At 37.8% G+C, this 8,190-nt stretch overlaps 1 non-coding gene across 1 annotated transcript; it reads left to right on the forward strand.

Annotated features, from left to right (window-relative positions):
• Positions 1–333: 333 nt before the first annotated feature.
• LOC116526409 lies at positions 334–398 on the forward strand. Its single transcript, XR_004258146.1, has one exon. It is a non-coding gene; the product is annotated as a small nucleolar RNA SNORD37 (small nucleolar RNA).
• The last annotated feature ends 7,792 nt before the right edge of the window (positions 399–8,190 follow it).

Raw genomic sequence — 8,190 nt, forward strand, 5'->3', positions numbered from 1 at the left:
GAACTCCAGCTAGGCTGAAAGCAACAGTTCGTAGCCAGGTGTGGTGGCTCACACCTGTAATCCCAGCACTTTGGGAAATCAAGGTGGGTGGATCACTTGAGCACAGGAATTCAAGATCAGTCTAGGCAACATGGTGAAACCCCATCTCTACCAAAAATTACAAAAATTAGCCAGGCGTGGTAGTGCATGCTTGTAGTCCCAGCTACTTGGGAAGCTGAGGTGGGAGGATTGCTTGACCCTGGGATGTTGAAGCTGTGGTGAGCTGAGAGCATACCACAGCACTCCAGCCTGGGCAACACAGCAAGACCCTGTCTTGGAAAAAAAAAAAAAAGAGTTCATGATAAGTAGCATTTCTTCAATTTGATCTGATGTGTATTGAAGAAATCCAGCATCTGAGTCCCATGGAGAAAGAAAAGAATAAACTTGGGACAAAGACACAGAGATGCATAAAGGGGAGACAATAGAAAGAGACACAGGAGCAAATGGCCATCTGCAAGAATAGAGGCCTGAACACGTACTCTCCACACAGCCCTCAGAAGGAACCAACCCTACTGACACTTTGATTTCAGACTTCTAGCTCCTGGTGTCATGCAAAAATGGGATTTAATTACAAAGATTACATCTTCCAGAGGAAATACAGCCTGGAAAGTCAGACTCCAGTGATCCTTTCAAATTTAGTCAGGATTTTCACTGCTCTGTCACCGAAGGACATAAGTGGTGAATATAGGAGGCTAGAGACTGACTTTGAAGGCCAGGTGACAAGAGCTATACCTCAGCTAAAGGCAGACAGGAGCACAAACGGTGTACAAACGAAATATCCCCCAGATGCCTGGAGTACACACATCCTGTTACTGTTTCCTGTGGTGCAGAAAGGTGAAGAATCAGGGAGGGAATCCTGAATCAATTGAGCACTAGTTTTCAAAATACTTCTCATAACGAAAGTGACTGAGTGATCTTGGATCCACAAGCACTCACCATCAGCAAAAATCTGAGCTTGAAAATGTATGCAGGTATAAAGAAACAAAGGAAGATATATTTTTTCCATGGCTAAGTTTGTAACAGTATAAATACTATATGATTTTCATTTCAGGAAATGTGCTTGGTACTTAAGAGTTGGGAATACAGGGATGCATGTCTGTCACGTATTGACTCATTACTGGTGTCAAAGCAGTGTAAGGCACATTGCATGCATCATCACCATCCTGCACATCAGATCTACATGTAAGTTTCATTATCAATCCTCAGCAAATTAACAAACTGAAGATTAGCAAGGTTTTGTAAAGGTCACATCATTGCTGATTGGTTGGCAGGGATCAAACCTAGATCCACTCAACTTTGTTGCCTGCCTTTTATTCACGAAGCCATAGGAAGTTTTGAGTAGAATACATAAGAGAGGTATCAAATTGTAACAAATAATTCAGTAAATGCCATAAGAAATGTCCAAATGGAATGAAGTAGCAGTAGGGAGCAGGCATCACTACTACCAAAGGTCTCAAGGAATGTTACATAGGATAGTCATATTTTTCTTTGCTGTTTTGAGCTAGGATGAGAGATTCTGAAGCAACAAATGGAAAGAAAAGGTGTTCCAGAGGAAGGAAATCATATGCCAAGCCTAGGGTGATGAGAGTTATGGCTTGTGCAGAGAAGGTTGAGAAGTGGTCTACCCAAAGACAGCATAGGTCTGCCAGGTAGTAGGGGAACTCTATGCTGGGGAGGTGGGTTGAGCCAGAACATGAAGGCATTGCAGAGTCATGGAGCTTTTTAAGTACAGAAATGATGGGCTCAAATCTGCCTTTAGGAAGGACTAACTTAGAAAAGTATAGAGGTTATATTTGGGAAGTCAAAGCCTGTGATCATGTGATGGGCAGACTGGAGGGGATGGCAGCTTTCTGGTGATCCCAGGAGGAAGATAGAAGCAAGAGAGACCAAGGCACAGATTTCAGAGTCTTTCCTGAAGTGGAATTAGGGGATGGCAGCTTTGCAGTGATCCCAGGAGGAAGATGGGAGAAGCAAGAGAGACCAAGGCCCAGATTTTTGAGTCTTTCCTCAAGTGGAATTAGCAGACTTTGGTGACTAATGGTAGATTTGGAGGGCAAAGAGGTGCATTCTGGAGAATCTTTAGGTCATTATTTTGTGAGACAGAGTAGATTGGGATAATTTCCTGTATTGTTTATCAATACAGGATATCTGGGCAAAACCAGCAGTGTGGTCATCAGTATTTGCATGAGATATTACAGGGAGAATTGTATACAGGGAGATGAAAAGCTGATCAAGGAGCAGAGGCCAGAAGAGCAACATTTAAAAACTTAAGTATAATGGAACTCTTGGCATGTCTTTGCTCAGACTTTATGCCATTCTTTCTTAAAATAATGTTCTAAATATTCAAGAAATGTAAGGTTTTAGTGGAAAGAGTTCTGACGTAGTAAGGTTTTAGTGCCAAATTTGGCATTAATTAATTATGTGACCTCTGACATATCACTTAATCTAACTCAGACATGGCATCCTGATCTAGGAGATCTCCAAGGACTCTCTTTCTTGCTTTAAGATGCAATGATTCTCACTGATTTCTTTAATTAGAGGATTTTAGGTGAAGTATATATTACATTATATTATAGGTAATGGTGTCAAGTGCTCCACAAGTATTAGCAATAAGAAAAATATTAATGATAATTCTAACTTTATGACTATGGAACTTTCAAGATTTTATAACTCAAAGTCATGGGTCTTTCTCTTTCTACAACTGAGAACAAATTCTATACACTAAAAAGATGTTGCAACAGACTAGTAATAAAACAAAAGTCATCAGGACTAGGTGGAAGTTTTCCCAATCATCATTGTAATTTATTAACGTAACAGTCATCATTAAAATGCCTATAAACAGAGACTTTATATAATATAAACATTTCTTCATTTGAAGAGATTATGTTCTAACAAGAAATAACTTATGGATTCAGCTAGACATTGAATTCTAACAATGAAGCCTCTTCAATGAGGGAGAGAAACGATTAATCCCATAGTCTTGCCCTGAACTGTAGATCTTCTCATCCCAAGTATCACCCATAATAAAAATGCTCCATTATCTTAGACCCTGTGCTCTTCAAAGAGAGAGCTGTTGTTGAGTCTGTCTTACAACTTATCATTTAATAAAATGACCTATTTCTTAAAAGATGCTCCACTCTCTTAGAGCTCAGAGGAACTCAAGTGAAGACTTTACAAGGTGAATTAACAGCCCAAAGCACAGCCTTATGCCAAGCTAGTAAGTCAGAGAAAATCATTTTAACCTTCATCCAGAAATTAAATGGTTATTGATTCATATGGAAGATACTGTAACCTTTCAGATTAAATTAAGAAATGTTGCTGAACACAATTAAAATTTTTTGAATGTAACGCTGTTTGCAGAGTGCATTTTTGACTAAATTTCATCTCTGAGGTTAATTACCATGTCTAGGGTCCAGGAATAATAGATTAAGTGGAAAGTTGGCTCCAAAAGTTAAAGAATGGGGAGAAAGCAAGAAGTATTAAGAAATGATTTATGTCTTACTGATGAGTTTGAGGGAAGAAAGCCAAATAACCACACTACTCTTCTATGCTAAAAGTTTTAAGCTAAAGTGGTGATATAAAATTAACAGGATGTCCATTCCTTTCCGTGGGGCTGAGGCAACTCCAAATTTTTCTCACAATTAGGAACCACCTCATTCCTGCTAGTAAGACTAAAGATATCATGTTGATGCAAAAGTAATTGTGGTTTTGATGTTACCATCATTGAAAGATCCGGAGGCACTCCAGCTAGGTAAAGAATGTGGGTAAAAGTGAATTCTAAGCTCTAAACACAAACCCTGTCTCAAAGTGACAATAGTAGTGTAATATTCTAGAAAGGCTAAAAATAGCTGAGTTTTTTGTCTTAAATATGCGATTAACTGGCTGATCTTACAAAATACCCAACTTAATTTTGCTGCATTTTTTTCTTGTCTGCAAAGTGAAGGGGTTAGGGCTCGTGACTTCTAAAGTTGTTGCAGTTCTATAATTTGTAAATGATAAACACACACACACACACACACACACACACACACACACACACACACGTGTGCATTTCTTTAAGCTCTATTCTAAGGACTCCTACTATGACCCTGCCTCACCAGAGCTATGCTGGGTAGAGAACATATACTTTTAGAAAACCCAACTGAACTTGTTTTCATATAAATCAGGTTTCCAGAATGAAAAACACAAGTATTTCACAGTGAAAACAGCAAAGAATGTGTACAAGAAAAAAAAAGACTAAAAAGGCCTTCATGACACTTTCAATAAAGAGATGCCCTGGTAACTTTTACCAGTTAATTGATGCATAAAAGGTTGTGAAGATTAATGCACATCAAAATCAAAACTAAATTGAATTTTTGACATTTTTACAAATAAAAACCCCAAAGAATACATAGGTGCCTTTTGATTTGTCACAGCTGGAAGACTCTGAATCATGAAGTGCTCTAGGAGAGACCATTAAATAGCGTTAGATGGTTTGTCAGAGTGGAGGAAAGGTAATTGAAGAACCAAACTGTGTGTGTGTAAAAACATTGCATTTTAAAGTATTTATCAAACAGAGATAAAGTGGGTTTTTTCTTATACAACTAAAGCACAAAGTGTTGATAAAGAAGTCACAGGAAAATTTAATAGTTTAAGTATTTAATTTTTCTTATGAGGTTAGACAGATCTTTGCTTAAAAATACTTCTAGTCTACATTTAAAAATTATTGGTCATCTAAGTTATTTGTATCTTCTGCGTATGAGCAGAGAAAATATGTAAAAGTCAACAATTATTTTATGGGGATGATATTTTAAAACAGCCATATAGTATGGAATGAGTATAGTAGGTAAAATAAGAACCAAATTCTTAATATCAATTCAGTAAGACTATAAATATGAAAATAATTTCAAATCACCTCATTCTGATACTCTTTGCTTCAGTCTCAAGGGCAATCACTGATTTTAAATATACAGATATAGGCATACATTTAAAATCATTTTCTAAAATGAGTTAGGGAGGATTCTCTCCTTTTGTATTGTTTAATACAGTTTCAGAAGGAATGGAACCAGCTCCTCTTTGTATGTCTGGTAGAATTCGGCTGTGAACCTGGACTTTTTTTGATTAGTAGGCTATTGATTGCTGCCTCTACTTCAGCCCTTGTTATTGGTCTATTCAGGGTTTCAGCTTCCTCCTGGTTTAGTTGCGGTAGAGTACAAGTGTCTAGGAATTTATCCATTTCTTCCTGGTTTACTGGTTTATGAGTAGAGCTGTTTGTATTAATCTCTGATGGTAGTTTGTATTTCTGTGGGATCAGTGGTGTTATCCCCTTTATCGTTTTTTATTGCATCTATTTGATTCTTCTCCCTTTTCTTTTTTATTCATCTGGCTAGCAGTCTATTTTGTTGATCTCTTCCAAAAACCATCTCCTGGATTTATTGATTTTTTGAAGGCTTTTTTGTGTCTCTATCTCCTTCAGTTCTGCTATGATCTTAATTATCTCTTGTCTTCTGCTAGCTTTTGAGTTTTTTTTTTTTATCTTGCTCCTCTAGTTCTTTCAATTTTGATGATACGGTGTCAATTTTAGATCTTTCCTCTCTTCTCTGGTGGGCATTTATTGCTATAAATTTCCCTCTCAATACTGCTTTAAAGGTGTCCCAGAGATTCTGGTAAGTTGTGCCTTCAGTATGGTTCGTTTCGAAGAACATCTTTATTTCTGCCTTCATTTCATTGTTTATCCAGTCAACATTCAGAAGAAAGTTGTTCAGTTTCCAAGTGGTTGTGCAGGTTTGAGTGTGTTTCTTGATCCTGAGCCTGATACCAAAACCAGGCAGAGACTCAACTAAAAAAGAAAACTTAAGGCCAATATCCATGATGAACATCAACGCAAAAATCTTCAATAAAATACTGGCAAACAGATCGCAACAACACGTCAAGAAGCTTATATCCATCACGACCAAGTAGGCTTCATCCTGGGGATGCAAGGCTGGTTCAACATACACAAATCCATAAATGTAATCCATCACATAAATGGAACCAAAGACAAAAACCACATGATTATCTCAATAGATGCAGAGAAGGCCTTCAATAAAATCCAACAGCCCTTCATGCTAAAAACTCGCAATCAACTAGGTATTGATGGAACATATCATAAAATGATAAAAGCTATATATGACAAACCTACAGCCAATATCATACTGAACGGGCAAAAGCTGGAAGAATTCCCTTTGAAATTGGACACTAGACAAGGATGCCCTCTCTCAACACTCCTATTCAACATAGTATTGGAAGTTCTAGCCAGAGAAATCAGGCAAGAAAAAGAAATAAAGCATATTCGATCAGGAAAGGAGGAAGTCAAACTGTCTCTTTTTGCAGATGACATGATTGTATATCTAGAAGACCCCATTGTCTCAGCCCAAAATCTCAAACTGATAAGCTACTTCAGCAAAGGCTCAGGATACAAAATCAATGTGCAAAAATCACAAGCATTCCTATATACCAATAACAGACAAACAGAGAGCCAAATCAAGAGTGAACTCCTATTCACAATTGCTACAGAGAATAAAATACCTAGGAATACAACTAACAAATGATGTAAAGGACCTCTTCAAGGAGTACTACAAATCACTGCTCAACAAAATAAGAGAGGACACAAACAGATGGAGAAACATTCCGTGCTCATGATTAGGAAGAATCAATATTGTGAAAATGGTCATACTGCCCAAAGTAATCTATAGATTCAATGCTATCCCCATCAAGCTACCAATGACCTTATTCACAGAGCTGGAAAAAACCACTTTAAACTTCATATGGAATCACAAAAGACCCCACATAGCCAAGACAATCCTAAGCAAAAAGAACAAAGCCAGAGGCATCACACTGCCAGACTGCAAGCTATACTACAAGGCTACAGTAATCAAAACAGCATGGCTGTGGTACCAAAACAGAGACATAGACCAATGGAACAGAACAGATACTCCAGAAGAAACACCACACATCTACATCCATCTGATCTTTGACAAAGCCAGCAAAAACAAGCCATGGGGAAAGGACTCCCTGTTTAATAAATGGTGTTGGGAAAACTGACTAGCAATGTGCAGCAGAAACTGGATCCCTACCTGTCACCTTACACTAAAATTAATGCCAGATGGATCAAAGATTTAAACATAAAACCTAACACCATAAAAACACTAGAAGAAAACGTAGGCAAAACTACCCAGGACATAGGCATAGGCAAGGACTTCATGACTAAAACACCAAAAGCAATGTCAATAAAAGCCAGGACAGACAAATGGGATCTAATTAAACTCTAGAGCTTCTGTACAGCAAAAGAAACCATCATTAGAGTGAATCGGCAACCAACAGAATGGGAAAAAAATTTTGCCATCTACCCATTTGACAAAGGGCTAATATCCAGACTCTACAAAGAACTAAAACAGATATACAAGAAAAAAACAATCCCATTCAAAAGTGGGCAAAGGATATGAACAGACATTTTTCAAAAGAGGACACATATGAAGTCAACAAACATACGAAAAAATGCTCATAATTACATTTCTCATTAGAGAAATGCAAATCAAAACCACACTGAGATATCATCTCATGCCAGTTAGAATGGCGATCATGTCTATCGTTGATGGGCATTTGGGTTGGTTCCAGGTCTTTGCTATTGTAGACAGTGCTGCAATGAACATTCGTGTGCACATGTCCTTATAGTAGAACGATTTGTAATCCTTTGGATATGTACCCAGTAATGGGATTGCTGGGTCAAGTGGTATTTCTATTTCTAGGTCCTTGAGGAATTGCCACACTGTCTTCCACAATGGTTGAACTAATTTACACTCCCACCAACAGTGCAAAAGTGTTCCTATTTCTCCACATCCTCTCCAGCATCTGTTGTCTCCAGATTTTTTAATGATCGCCATTCGAACTGGCGTGAGATGGTATCTCAATGTAGTTTTGATTTGCATTTCTCTGATGACCAGTGATGACGAGCATTTTTTCATATGTTTGTTGGCCTCATGTATATCTTCTTTTGTAAAGTGTGTGTTCATATCCTTTGCCCACTTTTGAATGGGCTTGTTAGTTTTTTTCTAGTAAATCTGTTTTAGTTCTTTGTAAATTCTGGATATCAGCCCTTTGTCAGATGGGTAAACTGCAAAATTTTTTTCCCAT

The sequence above is a fragment of the Sapajus apella genome, unplaced genomic scaffold, assembly GCF_009761245.1.
Source record: "Sapajus apella isolate SASKATOON/1434 unplaced genomic scaffold, GSC_monkey_1.0 scaffold50, whole genome shotgun sequence".
NCBI lineage: Eukaryota > Metazoa > Chordata > Mammalia > Primates > Cebidae > Sapajus > Sapajus apella.